Here is a 19,269-nt window from a genome sequence, read left to right on the forward strand (position 1 = left end):
GGGGCAAAAGCGTTGCTACAAAAAGTAGCAGCACTACTAATATGTAGCATCATTTGAAAAGTCACCCGCTTGAGAATTAAGAGAACTTACTCCGCATGTCAACATCCCCGTTCGGTGCCACACCAACAAAATGCAGAGGCAATCATTTCCACATCAACACCGTTTGAAAAAAATAGTCCACGACATAAGGAGATAACGTCCACCACATAGCGAAGAACGTACACCATTTGATTTCCTATTATGCAGCTAATTTTTATTTGACAGTTATTGAAATGTCTTGTGTGACATCATGCACAAAAGTGCACTTTATTTGTTTTAAACTATTGTAGTGGCGTTCTGTACAAAAAGTGCACTTTAATTTAGTGTTGTTTTGATTCGTCATCTTAGTGACATCATGCACAAAAGTGCACTCATAGCTTGTTTTAAAATGTCTCTGACAATCTTACACTTTCTGTTTTGAAATGACATGAATGTTTGTGCCACTGCTTAATAACTGTTTGATAAATACAGTTTTGGTCAATTGACTTAGTTGTGATTTCCCTCTCTGCATGAAAGTTTAAAATGAGCATATATTAATGCAGTATGAACAAGAATGTTTAATGTAGACACATAGAATCATCATGCTGGTGTGATTATATGCATCAAGTGTTCATTCAAGGCTAAGGCGAAATATCAAGATATGTATCGTGTATCGTGACATGGCCTAAAAATGTCGAGATATTAAAAATAGGCCATATCGCCCAGCCCCACGTGTCAATCTCATCCCAGCAGTAGTAACGATAGCATGTCATTTGACGTAAATACGACAGGTACTAACTCACTGCCTATCATGTTAGTGCTATTAACTGTTAAATTGAAATTAATGCCTTCTCATTGATATGAGCAAGACGCGAGACGGATTCTGACTGGCTCTGAGGCGGGCAGTAAGTACTAGCTCCATTTCATGTCTGCCGCCCGGCGCTATACCGTCTCCTTTTACCGGGGCAGGGGAGTGTTCAAGCAGTGACGAAGTTTGCACCAATTTGCCAGAGTGCTACTGATTTTCAAGAAGTGAATGTTCAATTGTAGTCAGAGAAAAGTTGCATGTTTTTCCTGCAACCACATTTTCACTCAGTCATTTCCATTATTCAGGTGAAACTCATAAAATTTGAAAATCGTGTATACATGTCAGCAGTTTAAAGGCCTACTGAAATGAATTTTTTTTATTTAAACGGGGATAGCAGATCTATTCTATGTGTCATACTTGATCATTTCGCGATATTGCCATATTTTTGCTGAAAGGATTTAGTATAGAACAACGACGATAAAGATTGCAACTTTTGGTATCTGATAAAAAAAAGGCTTGCACCTACCGGAAGTAGCGTGACGTAGTCAGTTGAACATATACGCAAAGTTCCCTATTGTTTACAATGATGGCCGCATGAAGTGAGAGAGATTCGGACCGAGAAAGCGACAATTTCCCCATTAATTTGAGCGAGGATGAAAGATTTGTGGATGAGTAAAGTGCAAGTGAAGGACTAGTGGGGAGTTGAAGCTATTCAGATAGGGAAGATGCTGTGAGAGCCGGGGGTGACCTGATATTCAGCTGGGAATGACTACAACAGTAAATAAACACAAGACATATATATACTCTATTAGCCACAACACAACCAGGCTTATATTTAATATGCCACAAATTAATCCTGCATAAAAACACCTGCGTGTTTGTTATGCTAGCTCCTAGCTCCTCTGCTAGCTCCTAGCTCCATAGAACACGCCAATACAATTCAAACACCTGATCAACACACACAATCACTCAGCCCAAAAGACCGTTTACCTAACCCAAGGTTCATAAAGCTTATATATTTTTAAAAAGTTACGTACGTGACGCGCACATACGGTCAAGTTATCGAATGTTTAGCAGCCAAGGCTGCATACTCACGGTACCTGATATTCAGCTGGGAATGACTACAACAGTAAATAAACACAAGACATATATATACTCTATTAGCCACAACACAACCAGGCTTATATTTAATATGCCACAAATTAATCCTGCATAATAACACCTGCGTGTTTGTTATGCTAGCTCCTAGCTCCTCTGCTAGCTCCTAGCTCCATAGAACACGCCAATACAATTCAAACACCCGATCAACACACACAATCACTCAGCCCAAAAGACCGTTCACCTAACCCAAGGTTCATAAAGCTTATATATTTTTAAAAAGTTACGTACGTGACGCGCACTTACGGTACGGTACGTGTTATGCTAGCTCCTAGCTCCTCTGCTAGCTCCTAGCTCCATAGAACACGCCAATACAATTCAAACACATGATCAACACACACAATCACTCAGCCCAAAAGACCGTTCACCTAACCCAAGGTTCATAAAGCTTATATATTTTAAAAAAGTTACGTACATACGCAAAAAAAAGCCAAAGCTGCATACTCACAGTAGCACGTCTGCGTCTTTGTCATCCAAATCAAAGTAATCCTGGTAAGAGTCTGTGTTGTCCCAGTTCTCTACAGGCGTCTGTGTATCCAAATCAAAAGTCCTCCTGGTTAGAGTCTCTGTTATCCGAGTTCTTCCATCTTGACTGCATCTTTCGGGAATGTAAACAAAGAAGCGCCGGCTGTGTACTGTTGTGGCTGACTACGTTCGAAAAATACGTCCATTTCGCACCGACAACTTTCTTCTTTGCTTGCTTGGCTTCCTTCTCCATAATGCAATGAACATGATTGAAACAGATTCACGAACACAGATGTCCAGAATACTGTGGAATTATGAAATGAAAACAGAGCTTTTTCATATCGGCTTCAATGTGGAAGGCATACCCGTGTTCGTCGGGCTACGTCACGCGCATACGTCATCCTCAGAGGCGTTTCGAACCGGAAGTTTAGCGGCAAATTTAAAATGTCACTTTATAAGTTAACCCGGCCGTATTGGCATGTGTTATAATGTTAAGATTTCATCATTGATATATAAACTATCAGACTGCGTGGTCGGTAGTAGTGGGTTTCAGTAGGCCTTTAACTTCAAATGTGGAACTAATATGTGATATTACCTCATTAACATGCAAAGTGAGACATGTCAAGCTTATATTTGTTATAATTTTCATGATCATAGCTTACAGTTTTTGAAGACCCCACATTTTCTGAGTTTCAATTCAAGGTTTTCATAAACTGTAAACCAAAATCATCAAAATTCAAATCAAAAGAAGGCTTGACATATCTTCTGTTGCATGTTATGTATAAGATAGCTTCATCTTGTAAATCTAAACAAACCATTGTAATAGTTTGAGTGTCACAATACATTTTATAGGGAGATGACGAAAGATTCTTGAGCGTTTTAAAAATGTTAATATAAATGTAACATTGAGTAATATCCACATGTTTTATTTTGTTAAATTTTACAGAAGAGTATTTATTTCCTATATTTATTTCCAAAGGTTTTTTGTCTATGCTGTGTGCCTCTTAAGACTCACTGTTGGCTTTGTAAGGTCATGTTAGCTCTAAACTAAACAACTGATGCTAATCTACCTTTTTGTTTTCTTTTTTCCAAATAAGAATCGATAAGAGAACCGTTAAAGAACCGAATCGTTGAGCAGAGCCGAAAGTGGAATTGGAACCGGAAAAATCTAATCAATTCCCATTCCTAGTACTATATACATACCTAATATACATTCCTAATTGTGATATAAAATGACCTATATGAGAATACATGTTTTTGTCCATATTGCATAGCACTAATTCCATCATTGCAAATTGCACAAAGGTATTGTTGTTATTGATGTCATTGAAGGTATTATCGAGTGCAAAATAATAACAGTAGATATCTAAGCTGTTTTTCTGAGACACTTATTGTGTTAGCACAGTCAGAAAAGATCTATCACACAGGGATTTTATTGTGAAGGCGGAAGGAGTGATCTTGTTTCTTTTTTTGAGCACTTTATGACAGTGCTGTGTATGGGGAGTTTAAGATACAAACAAAAGTACCTCCGTAGTAACGGCCTCAATCCTTTCTTCATAGTGAGCCTGCAAAACATTAGCGGTCAGCTTAGGGCTGGGCGATTGATTGTAAGATCTTGATTGATGATTGTGAATCATTTTCAGTTCAATCATGTGATCAGTTGTTAGCATATACTAACTTGATCAAACATGGCGGAAATGTCCGTTACAGGACACTACAGTAGTAAACAGTAGGGATGCAACAGTGCTCAGTGCAATCCTGCACGGAAAAGTCTGCCTTTAGTGACAGTTGTCTTATGAGTGTCTGTAAATGTGTGTGTGTGTGTGTGTGTTTGTGTATGTGTGGGCGTGTTTGTGTGAATGTATTTGTGTCCGTGTGTGTGTGATCATTCCTGTCCTCCGTCGTGAAAGTCAGGCTCCTCACGCGTAATTAATGTTTAATCAGCGCTGTCCCTCTTCCCCATGACACAGGTGGAGGTGGAGCCCAGAAGAACGAAATAAAGAAGTATGGCTAACAATAGCATAGAAGTTGAAACAACAATGAGAAGGAGCAGCAACTTCAGTCTCACGGACTGCTGCAGCTCACCAGTAATTCTGCCCTCAATGTGAACTCGCATGAACTGGAAGAATAAATACACTTAATTTATTCAGAAAAAAAGACACTTCTAAAAATGTTTTATCAGACTTTTGATGTGTTTGCTCATATTTAACCCCTTTGATATAACATGTACTAGAGATGTCGATATTATCGGCCGATAAATACTTTAAAATGTAATATCGGAAATCGGTATCGGTTTCAAAAAGTAAAATTTATGACTTTTTAAAACGCCGCTGTACGGAGTGGTACACGGACGTAGGGAGAAGTACAGAGCGCCAATAAACAAAGACATTGCCTTTGCGTGCCGGCCCAATCATATAATACCTACGGCTTTTCACACACACAAGTGAATGCAATTCATACTTGGTCAACAGCCATACAGGTCACACTGAGGGTGGCCGTATAAACAACTTTAACACTGTTACAAATATGCGCCACACTGTGAACCCACACCAAACAAGAATGACAAACACATTTCGGGAGAACATCCGCACCGTAACATAACATAAACACAACAGAACAAATACCCAGAACCCCTTGCAGCACTAACTCTTCCGGGACGCTACAATATACACCCCCCTAAACCCCTAAACCCAGTGTGTTGTCAAGCTTATGAGATGCGATGCAAGTGTAACCCACTGTGACACTATTGTTAATTTTTTTTTTTTTTTTTTATAAATGTCTAATGATAATGTCAATGAGGGATTTTTAATCACTGCTATGTTGAAATTGTAACTAATATTGATACTGTTGTTGATAATATTAATTTTTGTTTCACTACTTTTGGTTTGTTCTGTGTCGTGTTTGTGTCTCCTCTCAATTGCTCTGTTTATTGCAGTTCTGAGTGTTGCTGGGTCGGGTTTGGTTTTGGAATTGGATTGCATTGTTATGGTATTGCTGTGTATTGTTTTGTTGGATTGATTAATAAAAAAAATAAAAAATAAAAATGTTGTTTTTTTTTAATCGATTTTTGAAAAATGAGAATCGATACTGAATCGCACAACGTGAGAATCGCGATTTGAATTCGAATCGATTTTTCCCCACACCCCTAATATATATAAATATATATATATATACACACTACCGTTCAAAAGTTTGGGGTCACCCAAACAATTTTGTGGAATAGCCTTCATTTCTAAGAACAAGAATAGACTGTTGAGTTTCAGATGAAAGTTCTCTTTTTCTGGCCATTTTGAGCGTTTAATTGACCCCACAAATGTGATGCTCCAGAAACTCAATCTGCTCAAAGGAAGGTCAGTTTTGTAGCTTCTGTAACGAGCTAAAAACTGTTTTCAGATGTGTGAACATGATTGCACAAGGGTTTTCTAATCATCAATTAGCCTTCTGAGCCAATGAGCAAACACATAGTACCATTAGAACACTGGAGTGATAGTTGCTGGAAATGGGCCTCTATACACCTATGTAGATATTGCACCAAAAACCAGACATTTGCAGCTAGAATAGTCATTTACCACATTAGCAATGTATAGAGTGTATTTCTTTAAAGTTAAGACTAGTTTAAAGTTATCTTCATTGAAAAGTACAGTGCTTTTCCTTCAAAAATAAGGACATTTCAATGTGACCCCAAACTTTTGAACGGTAGTGTATATATATATATAAAAACCCAAAACCAGTGAAGTTGGCACGTTGTGTAAATCGTAAATAAAAACAGAATACAATGATTTGCAAATCCTTTTCAACCTATATTCAATTGAATACACTGCAAAGACAAGCTATTTAACGTTCAAACTAGTAAACTTTGTTATTTTTTGCTAATATTCGCTGATTTGGAATTTGATGCCTGCAACATGTTTCAAAAAGGCTGGCACAAGTGGCAAAAAAGATTGAGAAAGTTGAGGAATGCTCATCAAACACTTGTTTGGAACATCCCACAGGTGAACAGGCTAATTTGGAACAGGTGGGTGCCATGATTGGGTATAAAAGCAGCTTCCAAGAAATGCTCAGTCATTCACAAACAAGGATGGGGCGAGGGTCACCACTTTGTGAACAAATGTGTGAGTAAATTGTCCAACAGTTTAAGAACAGCATTTCTCAACTAGCTATTGCAAGGAATTGAGGGATTTCACCACCTACGGTCCGTAATATCATCAAAAGTTTCCGATAATTTGGAGAAATCACTACGTAACATTCAATGCAATGCCCGTGACCTTCGATCCCTCAGGCGTAACTGCATCAAAAAGCGACATCATCGTGTAAAGGATAGCACCACATGGGCTCAGGAACACTTCAGAAAACCACTGTCAGTAACTACAGTTTGTCGTTACATTTGTAAGTGCAAGTTAAACCTATACTATGCAAAGCCAAAGCCATTTATCAACAACACCCAGAAATGCAGCCGGCTTTGCTGGGCTCAAGCTCATCTTAGATGGACTGATGCAAAGTGGAAAAGTTTTCTGTGGTCTGACGAATCCACATTTCAAATAGTTTTTGGAAACTGTGGACGTTGTGTCCTCCGGACCAAGGAAAAAAGAGCCATTCGGATTGTTATAGGCGCAAAGTTCAAAAGCCAGCATCTGTGATGGTATGGGGGTGTATTAGTGGCCAAGGCATGGGTAACTTACACATCTGTGAAGGCACCATTAATGCTGAAAGGTACATACAGGTTTTGGAGCAACATATGTTGAGGTGGGCGGGGTCGGAGTGGGCGGAGCGGACCAGGGGGCGGGGTTAAGGGGGTTGGGGGGATGAGTATATTCATTGCTAGAATTCACTGAAATTCAAGTATTTCTTTTATACCACCTCTTTTTTCTATTGTATCTATGTTATGCAATTCTGTGCTACTTAATCAGTATTTTCTGTGCTGTTAATACCTATCTTGACTAACTGGATTAATAAAAGTGCCACTGACTGTTTACAGTCGATTTCGATTTCAATGAATCCATCCATCCATCCATTTTCTACCGCTTGTCCCTGTTGGGGTTGCGAGGGGTGCTGGAGCCTATCTCAGCTGCATTCGGGCGGAAGGCGGGGTACACCCTGGACAAGTCGCCACCTCATCGCAGGGCCGATTTCAGTGAATCTCGCTCAAAATTGAATATCTTTATATGTATACTTTCACCGGAAAATATATCGAGATATGTATCGAATATAGAGTATAAGTAAAACTATATCGAGATATACTTTTTCGTCCATATCGCCCAGCCCTACCTTCAGGTACTAATAAAGTAACCTAGCCTATATTAACTTATACTAGTACCAAATTGGTACTTAAAACTGTGCCGGTCCTTAAACAGTGACCAAACCGGTACATTAAAAATGGAAAATGGCCACATTTATGCAAAACAAATTGCAGAAAAACAAAGACTTTATTTTTTATGGAATTTTGTGAAATCCAAATTGGACAGACTAAAAATATAAATACTTCAATTATTATAAATTAAATGGTAACCAAGTAATACACTCAAACATAAGAAATTAAATTTACAACAAAGTGTCATACTTATTGCAGCAATACAGGAAATAAACGTGCAGAAAAGAACTAGCTTGTGTTGTAATATCGATGCTGCTGATTCCAAGGGTTTGCGAATGTAACCTCACCGCTGTAACAAACTTTTCGTGTCTTTTTACGCATTGAAATCAGAAAGGACCCGCATTTCCAGAAGTCCGCGCGTCCTTAGGACGCAGATTTTTTTTTTACCAACCCAGCCTTTTCTGGGTCAAAACTCCCGTTGGCTTGTTTTTTTATTATCGATTATCGCTTTCCGCCGGTGTTTTGTTTTGTTTATTGTGACGGAGCGCCCTTATCACGCCGTCACTTGAGGACCGGCACGTCTGTCTCTCTCTCTGGCCAGGAGAGCGAGGACGCACCTGTGCGCTCTCACAAAGACAATATCAGTGTCGTGACTTGGAGAAAGATAACCGGGTCAAATTTCCGTCCCTGTTTATTGCGTTTTTATTGGTCGTCTTCAAAGTAATGAACTTTCCGGTACAATATCTTAAATTTTGATTCGCCAAAAATGTTATCAATCACAAACACTGCATCAGCTTGCACTCGGACAACTTTACCGCGAGGAGCCGTCAAAAGAAATAATTAATTGTAAACACTAGGGTGAGTATAAAGACAACCTTTTTAACGTCATCCTGTGCCATGTCTCCAGTAAATGAGTTGTTTTAGTCTTTGTGAGTCCATGGAAACTTCACTTTTATCTCCCGCTGGATCGACATCGTTCGAGGATGGAGACAGGCTAGCTGTTAGCTTCAAGCTAACCCGCACCCGACCAGACTCCTCCACCCCAAAAATATACTTTGCAGGTCAACAAACGGGGAAAATATGTGCGTTTTGAAGTGTTAATGTGCGAGGGGTGTTCAAAAGGAGTCTCTTGGAGAAGTGTCTGACAAGTTGGCAAGTGTCGCTCGCATCGCTGACCGTGACGTCATCACCCTCATTGTTTACTGAAGCAGAGATGCTGACTGTGCGTTATGATAAACGCGCATGCGCCGCCAGGCTCTGCTTTTTATCGATACTTATCACATAAAATGTTTTATTATCTATAATAGGTGTGCCAAAAGTGTGGCCCGGAGGCCATTTGCGGCCCACAGCTAATGTTTTAAAGGCCCCATTGCACATTCTAAAAATACTATTAAAAGAAACAAAAACATTACAAAAGTGGAATAAAAAAGCTTACAGGTGACATGTAATTTAGAAAAAGTTGCAATGTTGACTATTAAAACAAAGCTGTTTTTTTTCTTTAAAACTGTCATTGCTCAAAACATAATATTGAATCAAAATCTATGTTTTTATAAATTATTGACCTACCCAAGGCTCACATCAAATATTCCACTTTGAAAAATATTTTTTGCGGAAAATTTTGCATATTTTGTGTGTTTGCCATAAACAAATATAGTTGGGGTTTTTTTGACAAAAAGGGCTGAACGCAAAAAAACAACATAAAAATGTGTTTTTAAACTTAGAATTGACGAATAGATCTGAAGTAGACTCTAGAGATTTAAACGTTAAATAAATAATGTATGTATGCCCTGGCACACGATTATCATAATTTCATGACCAAAGAAAAAACCTTTTACACTTGTATACCGAAATAAATACACCTACAATTTATTAAATAAAAATATAGAAGAAACTACCGGCAGCGGTAAAATTTAGATCCATAAAGGAAAGAAGAAAGCGAATGAATGTTTATAACTGAATACATTTACATATGTATAACAATTTGTTTTCTTTTGTATTATTTTTTTATGAATTAAGTAACGTTTATGACAACCTTTTTCCAAAACACAATATAGAATGTGAGATATAACGGGATAATGCATACATATATCATTTGTTTTTAAAACGCTTACAAAAAAGTGGGACCCCAAAAAATTTCTGTGGAACCCCATTTTTATGACTTGATGGGGTCCCTTGAAAATTCCCAGCGCCAACACTGAACCCTCATTGGTGCATAATGAGGAAGTGCTGTGCTGTTGTGGCTAACTATGGTAGCTACTGGGTAACGGTGGTATGATGGCTGCTGTTGCAGTGTTAAGGTCGGCAATTAAGTTTAAAAAGAGTGTCAGACTGTGTGTGCTTCTGACTGCGAGACAGCGCTTTCTCTAAACAAGAAATATCGTCACATTTTAACCCCCTGGTGCCATTATGGAACCGGGTTTTGGTGCCCATCCTTAACCCTAATTCACAGTGGAACAACTGACAAGAAAAAGTCAATCCATCCATCCAATTGGACAATTTGCCACCTCGTCGCAGGCCCAACACTATAATTTTCACAAAGATCCAAATGCAGCATCATTGCAAAACATTGCTACTTTGACTTCAGCACTTTAAATATAAGCTACAAACTAACAATGTTGTTATGTGGACTTACTGCAGGTGTCCGTCAACATGAAAAGGAAACAATTTGATCTGTTTTCAAACTTTTTAGACACACTGACCTTGTACATCTCGATGCACTAAATAAGTTTGATTGTCCAAACAAATAAGTTAATTATATGCACTCTTTCTGATATGACTGTTGGTCTAATGCTGTATAGTTCCTGTACCCTTGAGGGGGATTGTGCTCATTTCACATCATTTAACGATGTTGGATTGTGGGTTTCAATCCAATCCACGCAGTCATTTGTATTTTTAGTGCATGTAAATGTACTGACTGACTCTGTAAATCACTAATAACCATGATAACAACACATAAACAATGTTTGAAGTGTTGCGGTCACCTTGTTAAAGAACCCTGTGCCGTCTCAGGTGGACCCACTGACATTTCAGAGCCAAAGAAAGCCCACTCAGATAATCTGTGGAAGAAAAAAAACAAAACGAATGAGGATTTCATCAAACAATGCGACACGCACACATCTTACAAATCCATGGATATAGCACAGTGATTCTCAAATTGTGGTACGCGGGCTCCACGGTATGCCAAATAATCACTTAATTTATTATTCAAACATAGTTTTACTGTTCAAACTGTGTAATGTTACAGTGGCCAAAATATAAAATACATTGAGTTGAGTTTGAGTTTATTTCGAACATGCAAGCATACAACATGATACATCACAATTTCCAGTTTCTCTTTTCAACATGTTCGAAAAGGAGTAAGAAGAAGCAGAGTTTATTTAATCCTACCCCTTTTCTTTTACATAACAGTTGCTAAAACTTTTGTTCACTTCCTGTTCTCAAATATACTCCATAAGTAATCACAATAAAAATAAGTAAATAATTAATAATTGGTGAAGTAAGTTATATTTCATATGATGAGATGAGTAAGATTATTTTGAGAATAAATAAATGGATGGATGAAATAAATTCAGAATGTTTATCATGGTTCTTCTTCTTTGTACTTTGTAAACACTTTAAGTTTGAACAGTTTCTTGAAGTGGATCATATTACATTTGTCAATTAAAACCTCTACCTCGTTTATAATGAATACTTAGGCCTACTACGCTACTGTATTTTAATGTTGGTCATTATGGTGGTATTTGGAAAGGCAAGTGTTTTCTGACGTGGTACTTGGTTAAAAAAGTTTGAGAACCACACGCATAAAATTAAAGTGAGCATCACACATCAGCGTTGCTGCAATTCAACAGCAATCAGACTCGTGAGAGGAACAAGACCAAACTACCTGAAATAAATGAGAAAATCAGGAGCAATTTGGACTTTTGGTTCCTAAAATATATCACGTGCTGCTATCACATGGATATTTACAAATAAAATAATGATAAATAACTAGAGCTGCAGCGATATGAAACTTTAATATCATTGTTATTGTGACTAAAAGTATCACTGTTATCAATATTATCAGGGTATTATTGAAAATGCTCAAAAAGTACACACACTGAAATCTTTTCACCAAGTTTTATTTTAAAACAAATATATATAAACAAGCAAGCAACACACACAAATAACTTTTCTTGGTAGAACGAATAATGTTTTATTATTTCTGTTTTTAAATATCTGTTTTAATTTATAAAAACTGTTTCATATTAAAAGCAAGACAGCTGGTTGTTATAGGGAATGTGTCTAGTATTCATGTTAGCATTCAGGCTAGCTAGCGTTTAGTGCACTTGCTGCTCCTCCAGAAAATAAGCAATACTATCAATATGCACTCAACTCCACAAAAACAATAAAGCATACGATTACCGCGTTCACATAACCGCGGACCGAGTCACATAATTGGTCAATGAAACAGAATCCGCTGATAAATGCAAAATAATACCAAGGAAATGTACGTAAATGTGAGTGAAATGTCATTGTGAGGAGAAGGATCATTTGTTTGGGAAAATAATGTGTAAGGAACGGGTCATTCATCCCCGAAACAAGTCCTAAACCAAAAAATGTCCATATGTTCACTTAAAACTGCAGCTAAAGTAGGAAGCTGAAGCTCGCAAGAACAATCCATACACCCACAACACATCTTATCTGGTTGTGTTGTTGTGAGCGACATCATCAATGTGAGATCAATGTACAAACACGACAGCTGTCGCAACTTGAGAGAGGGACTCTTTTTTTTTTTTTAGAGCTTCACGTACTTTCTTTGCTGGTCAAGCAGAGAACAGCACAACACACTTCCCCCTTCACAATAAAACACAGTGTGTCACTAGCGGTCTGATGGCGCCAACAAAACAAAGGTTTTAAAAAAAAGTACCTCACACAAGCATTATGTACTTCAACCAATTATTGATACATTTACACGATTGTTGTTTTGACTTAAAATATTGGTCAAAATAGTCCAAAGATGTATTGCACCAATAAATGTGAGGATTTTTGCATTTAATTCTGAAATATTTTATTTGATACAAAAAGCACTTTATGGTGTAATTAGTATAAAAGATAAACAGAATTAAAAACTTTTTTCTATTGTGATTTCTTTATATGGCTATTGTTATTTAAATGTATTATTACTATTCCTACTATTTTACTTGTTGTGGTTTATTCGTGAGTAATTGTTATCCGTTTTTAAACTATATCTAAAGTTGAGTTTTGGTGGTACAATAAATGCTCATGTTTTCAAATTAATGAATTTGAAGTGTTATTAATCGTGATTACAATATCAATCAAAAATAATTATGATAATTACTTTTGCCATAATTGTCCAGCCCTATACAACAAGCAAAATGGAAACTCAAATCTTGAATGCTCAGAAGGTCGTACGGTTAGGAAACAGACCAAAATGTACAGGACAAACTGAAGCACGCCCGGATGTTAGTTTAGTAAATGAGCAGGCTTCGCTACATACCTTAAAATGAAACAATCAGCTACAGACGTGGGAACTGTTAGTTTGATGATTATAGTTTTCTTCAGTGACGAGGCTAACCCAGCATGAATATGATATACCTGTATTATAATAAGACATGTGACCACTTGGGATGAGCTCCAAATCCTGGTTCCATAATGGCACCGGTGATGTTTTACACGAGAATAACTGGACCTAAAAAAGAAGAAGCTATCTGTCCGGTGCGGAATGAGTGCAGACTAAGCAACCTGCAACAAGTGCTCAGCTGTGATATTGTACAAGTAACATTCTTGTATGTAATGTAGCGCCCTGACAGAAGCACACAGACTCTGACATAGTGCTGGACGATTGTGGCAAGAATAATAATCACGATTATTTTGATTGATATTATAATCACGATTAATTACACGATTATTCGTTCATTTGAAAACATGAGTATTTATTGTACCACCTAGAGATGTCCGATAATATCAGACTGCCGATATTATCGGCCGATAAATGCTTTAAAATGTTATATCGGAAATGATCGGTATCAAAAAGTAAAATGTATGACTTTTTTTAAACGCCGCTGCACGGAGTGGTACACGGACGTAGGGAGAAGTACAGAGCGCCAATAAACCTTAAAGGCACTGCCTTTGCGTGCCGGCCCAATCACATAATATCTACGGCTTTTCACACACACGAGTGAATGCAAGCATACTTGGTCAACAGCCATACAGCTCACACTGAGGGTAGCCGTAAAAACAACTTTAACACTGTTACAAATATGCGCCACACTGTGAACCCACACCAAACAAGAATGACAAACACATTTCGGGAGAACATCCACACCGTAACACAACATAAACACAACAGAACAAATACCCAGAACCCCTTGCAGCACTAACTCTTCCGGGACGCTACAATATACACACCCCCACACCTTAACCCTGCCCACCTCAACCTCCTCATGCTCTCTCAGGGAGAGCATGTCCCAAATTCCAAGCTGCTGTTTTGAGGCATGTTAAAAAAAAATAATGCACTTTGTGACTTCAATAATAAATATGGCAGTACCATGTTGGCATTTTTTTCCATAACTTGAGTTGATTTGTTTTGGAAAACCTTGTTACATTGTTTAATGCATCCAGCGGGGCATCACAACAAAATTAGGGATAATAATGTGTTAATTCCACGACTGTATATATCGGTATTGGTTGATATCGGAATCGGTAGTTAATTGTACAATGTGAGTGTGAATGTTGTCTGTCTATCTGTGTTGGCCCTGTGATGAGGTGGCGACTTGTCCAGGGTGTACCCCGCCTTCCGCCCGAATGCAGCTGAGATAGGCTCCACCCCCCGCAACAAACCCGCGACCCCAAAAGGGACAAGCGGTAGAAAATGGATGGATGGAATATCGGAATATCGGATATCGTCAAAAGCCATTATCGGACATCTCTAGTACCACCAAAACTTAACTTTGAGTATAGTTTACGAAAACTGGATATACCTGTAAATTAGTAACGAATAAACCACAACAAGTAAAATAATAATAATAACAATACATTTGAATAACAATAGCAATATAAAAAAACAATAAAATTCAGCTTTTCCGTTTTAGTTGTTTTTAATTCAGTTTTTTACTTATTACACTCAATTTACCACCATAGAGGCTGTGCTTTTAGCGTAAAATAAAATTTTAATAAACGCAAAAATCCTCACATGTATTGATTGGTGCAATACATCTTTGGACAATTTTGACCAGTATTTTAGGTCTAAGCATAATCATTTTGTAAATGTATCAATAAGTGCTTTAGTTCATTATGGTACTTTTTTTGAAACTTTTGTTTTGTTAGCGCGTCAGACCGGATGTGGCACACCGCGCTATTATTGTGAAGGGAGAAGGTTTGCTGTGCTGTTCTCAGCTTGAGGAGTAAAGATGTGACTTACTAGAGGCTGTTAAAAAAAACAACGCCTCTCAAGATGCAACCACTGTTTATACACACAATAATGTTACATCGATAATGTGGTTCACAACAACACAGACAGATGAGAGGTGTTGTGGGTGTATGGAATGTTCTTGCTGGCTTTAGCTTCGTCGTTAAGTCACTGTTTTAAGTGGCCATCTCCACATTGTTTGTTTAGTTAAGAACGGGGCGGGGGAGTATGTTGGGTATAAATGAGCCCCACACATTATTTTCTCCTCACAATGACAACATTTCCCTTATATTTATGTCAATTTCCCTGATATTATTTTGCGTTTATCAGCAGATTTTGTTTTATTGGCCAATTATGTGACTCCGTCCGCGGTTGTGTGAATCTGTATACACGTTGCGTGGCCCATTAGTCGTTTTTTCCCCCCAGATTATTAGAATTTTATAATCGTGAGAAGCCACCATCGAAATTAAAATTTGATTAATCGTCACGCCCTACTCTGACACTCTTTTTAAACTTTATTGCCAACCTCAACACGCCAAAAGCGGCCCTCATCACACCGTTAGCATCGCAGCGCTAACTTAGCTAGTAGCCTCAACAATAACGCAGCACTTTCTCATTATGCACCAATGACGGTTACGGTGATCGAGGTTGCATTCGACAAAACAGAATTTTGAGCATCAAACAAGTACCGGTAGGTTGTTTTTCGCAAGTTCTCTATGTTCTGTATTGCTGCAATAATTATGACTATTTGTTGTAAATTGTATTTCTTATTTTTGAATGCATTACTTGGTTGTCATTTAAATTACATCACTTATTTCTTAATATTTAAATTACTAGTCAGTTCAACTTTAATGTCACAAAATTCCACAAAAATTCTAAGGCATTGTTATTTTCTTACAAACATTTGCATGTTTTTAATTCTTTAAAGTACTGGTTTTGCTACTGTTTTTAAAGTATCGATTTAGTACTTGTATCGGCTAAAATGTAAACAATACCCATCCCTAGTAATCACTGTAGCTTACATAGCTATGCTGGTGTTGCAAACATCTGTGTCTTCCTGTCCCACTCCTTAATGTTACATTGTTGTATGTGACGTATGGACTAGGGCTGTAACGATAAACACTATTAATGATAACCGCGGAAAAGCTTCTGACTGTAAATTAGTATTACCGTTTTAAATAAAAAAATATTAGAAAAACCGTGAATGATAGTTACACTTTGATAAACTCACGGACCGGCTAGCGCTAGGTAGCTTAAATGCTAACAAAGAATACAAGACAGTATTAATGTCTTTCAACATTAAGAAACAACATACCACAAGCTAAACTTGTATAAACACAGTGCTGCCTGAGCAACTAAGTCATAGGAATACAACACAGAGGTGTACAACTTTAATAACAAAGACGACGCTGTCTGAAAAACAGTTAACTTGCGTGATGTCACATTAGATGGAAGTAAAGCAAACACTTTTTGCCTTTATCAACAAAAAAAACTTTTACAAATTCAAATTTAAAAACAAACATTTAAACAATCAAACAAAAATATGGCTAGTAAAAATCCAGAACAATATTGATTTTTTTTCTCCGGAAAAAGTATATTATGTGTCTATTTAGTAGTTATTGTTTATAATAAAACTTGGTTAAAATATTTCAGTGTGTATAAGCACGTTATGAGCACATTCAAACAATACCGTGATAATAAGGGTGTAACGGTACGTGTATTTGTATTGAACCGTTTCGGTACGGGGGGTTCGGTTCGGTTTGGAGGTGTACCGAACGAGTTTCCACACGGACATATTAAGTAGCGCACCGCATGTTGTGTAAACAATGCACACTGAGGCACAACACACGGCATGCTAGCAGCGACTGGGCTACAACAACATGTAAAAGACAGAGGTGGAAGACCCTCCTGCCTCGTTAAGATCTCCCGTTTGGGAATATTTCGGCTTCGCGGTGCGATACAACAATGGATAACATCGTTTCAACGAAGAGAAAGACGAACAAACACAGCTCCCACCGCATTCAAGCAGCTTCTCCTCTGCGAGTCAGGCAGGTCTAAAGCAATAACAAATGCCGTTGGTGTTTTTATAGCAGCAGATTTAAGACCATATTGCATTAAAAACTAAATTTTGACCCACTTCTATGGTGGAAGAACAATGAGCCCATATATCCTCTTACTGCCAAGTTAGCCAGGCACTACCTCGCCATACCTGCTACCTCCGTGCCCAGCCAAAGGGTATTTTCCACAGCTGGAGACATTTTAACAGCAAGCAGGTCTGCTCTTTCTGCAGACAATGTGGATAAACTGATTTTTCTGGCAAAAAACATGAACATTGAGTGAAAGTCACCAGGGTTAAAGGCTGGGGGGGAAAAGAAAAGTTAATCTGAGGTTGAGTTGACTTGAAACTGTTTAAGGTTGCACTTTTTGTATGTAGAAGCAAAGTTGTCATTTTATTTAATCTGAGCAACAACTTGAAGCCGTTTAATGTTGCACTTTGTATGTGGAAATGTTACACTTTATATGTAGAAAGGTTTTGTTAAGAAACCAATTCTGAGCCTTATCTTATTTCGTTTTTATCTTATATATGTTGACTGCATTAACCCTGGCGATGGACCCTGTGTGTATATGTATGTTATTGTTATGCTTAGCATTTATGACTGCCTGCTGTTGCACTGATCAGCCTAGTGGTGGCTCACATCCATCACACATAGAGCTATTTTAAAGCAATGTTAAAAGGATAAAGCCATTGTTTACAAATTTTGGTAAATAAATAACCACAAAATTTATATTTTGTTGTTTTCTTACTGTACCGAAAATGAACCGAACCATGACCTCTAAACCGAAGTACATACCGAACGGAACTGTTTGTGTACCGTTACACTCTTACGCGATAATATTGATAACTGTGATCATTTTGGTCCCAATAACCGTGATCTGATCGTTACATCTCTACATTGGACAAGTGTGTTTGTTAAAGTAGATAATGTACGCAAGTGCTTCTTGAAGCTTGAAACAGTTTGTTAGCATCAGAGACACAGACACAAAACGGCGTGTTCTCAGTAGAGCTTACTAAAAGCACTTAAAGGGGTTGTTTACGACATTTAAACAGATGCCTAGAAGGGGTGCTAACTTTCCAATGTATTTTAGGCGTTATATCTTGCCCTCTTACGGCTTCTAGGACATAAGTTATCTTCTTCCCACTCCCTTTCAAGCAAAACTGGACTATCATGCATTACATACTATACATTACCTTTGCACTATATTAATTTGCACTATATTAATTTATATTGTGTTGTCAACTTTGTACTTTTTTATGTCATTGCCTGAAATAAATGAAAAATGAAAATGAAATAATGATATATCTGTAGATACCACGTGCACTATTAGTTTTGGGTGTTGTTAGCTAACAATAGCGATTAGGATAGTTAGTTTTAGCTATCATTGAATGTATATTCTATCATAACAAGAACACGACTGCAAATTCTTCGTCATTTCTCTCGGACTGCTTTTTGCATGTGTGCACGCGCTTCCTGTGCATACGTGTGGACGAGACAAAGTGAGTGACTGCCGTAAACACCAGTAATTGTATTCGGGCTGCCAAAAATTTGTATTACATAGACTTGGTAAAAGGGCTGCACGATTAAATGACATAGAGGTTTTAATTAGTGCGATAAATAACCGCAAGAAGCTTGTTTTTTTTTACCTATGCTGTCACCGGCATTTGAGTGACAGACATGTTTGCCAATCAGAATTGTTGAGCCTCGCGTTTGTTCGTCTCTGGCTTCAAACGGGGGAAAGACGTCTCACTAGGTGGACCGCTCACAGCACCTGAGTGCGTTTATTTCTCAGTGGGCGGAGAGCAGGGTCGCCAATTTTACACACACAGGAAGCATGTACAGACAGACAGCCTCTTTACTCCCGACTAGCCGGTGAGAAGTGCCACAAAGTAAAAGACATTAGAGGGAAAAAATATGATTCCAAAGCCAAATATCCCGTTGTGGTAATATTTTAGCCTCAAATTAGATGGGCAATGTACGCCCATCAACAAGAATGAACAAGCAAAAATGCGGTGATGGCAATAAACGAAAAGACAACGTCCGACCT

General features: G+C 37.9%; 1 protein-coding gene across 4 annotated transcripts in view; it reads right to left on the bottom strand.

Annotated features, from left to right (window-relative positions):
• nipbla (NIPBL cohesin loading factor a) overlaps window positions 1–19,269 on the bottom strand; it is an 86,580-nt gene that overhangs the window by 59,397 nt on the left and 7,914 nt on the right. For all 4 annotated transcript variants that reach the window (XM_062025846.1, XM_062025844.1, XM_062025843.1 and 1 more), the window contains exon 2: window positions 10,739–10,813. The gene's annotated coding sequence lies outside the window, so the exon portion shown is untranslated. The remainder of the gene's footprint in view (window positions 1–10,738; window positions 10,814–19,269) is intronic.

This window comes from Entelurus aequoreus, linkage group LG17 (assembly GCF_033978785.1).
Source record: "Entelurus aequoreus isolate RoL-2023_Sb linkage group LG17, RoL_Eaeq_v1.1, whole genome shotgun sequence".
Taxonomy (NCBI): domain Eukaryota; kingdom Metazoa; phylum Chordata; class Actinopteri; order Syngnathiformes; family Syngnathidae; genus Entelurus; species Entelurus aequoreus.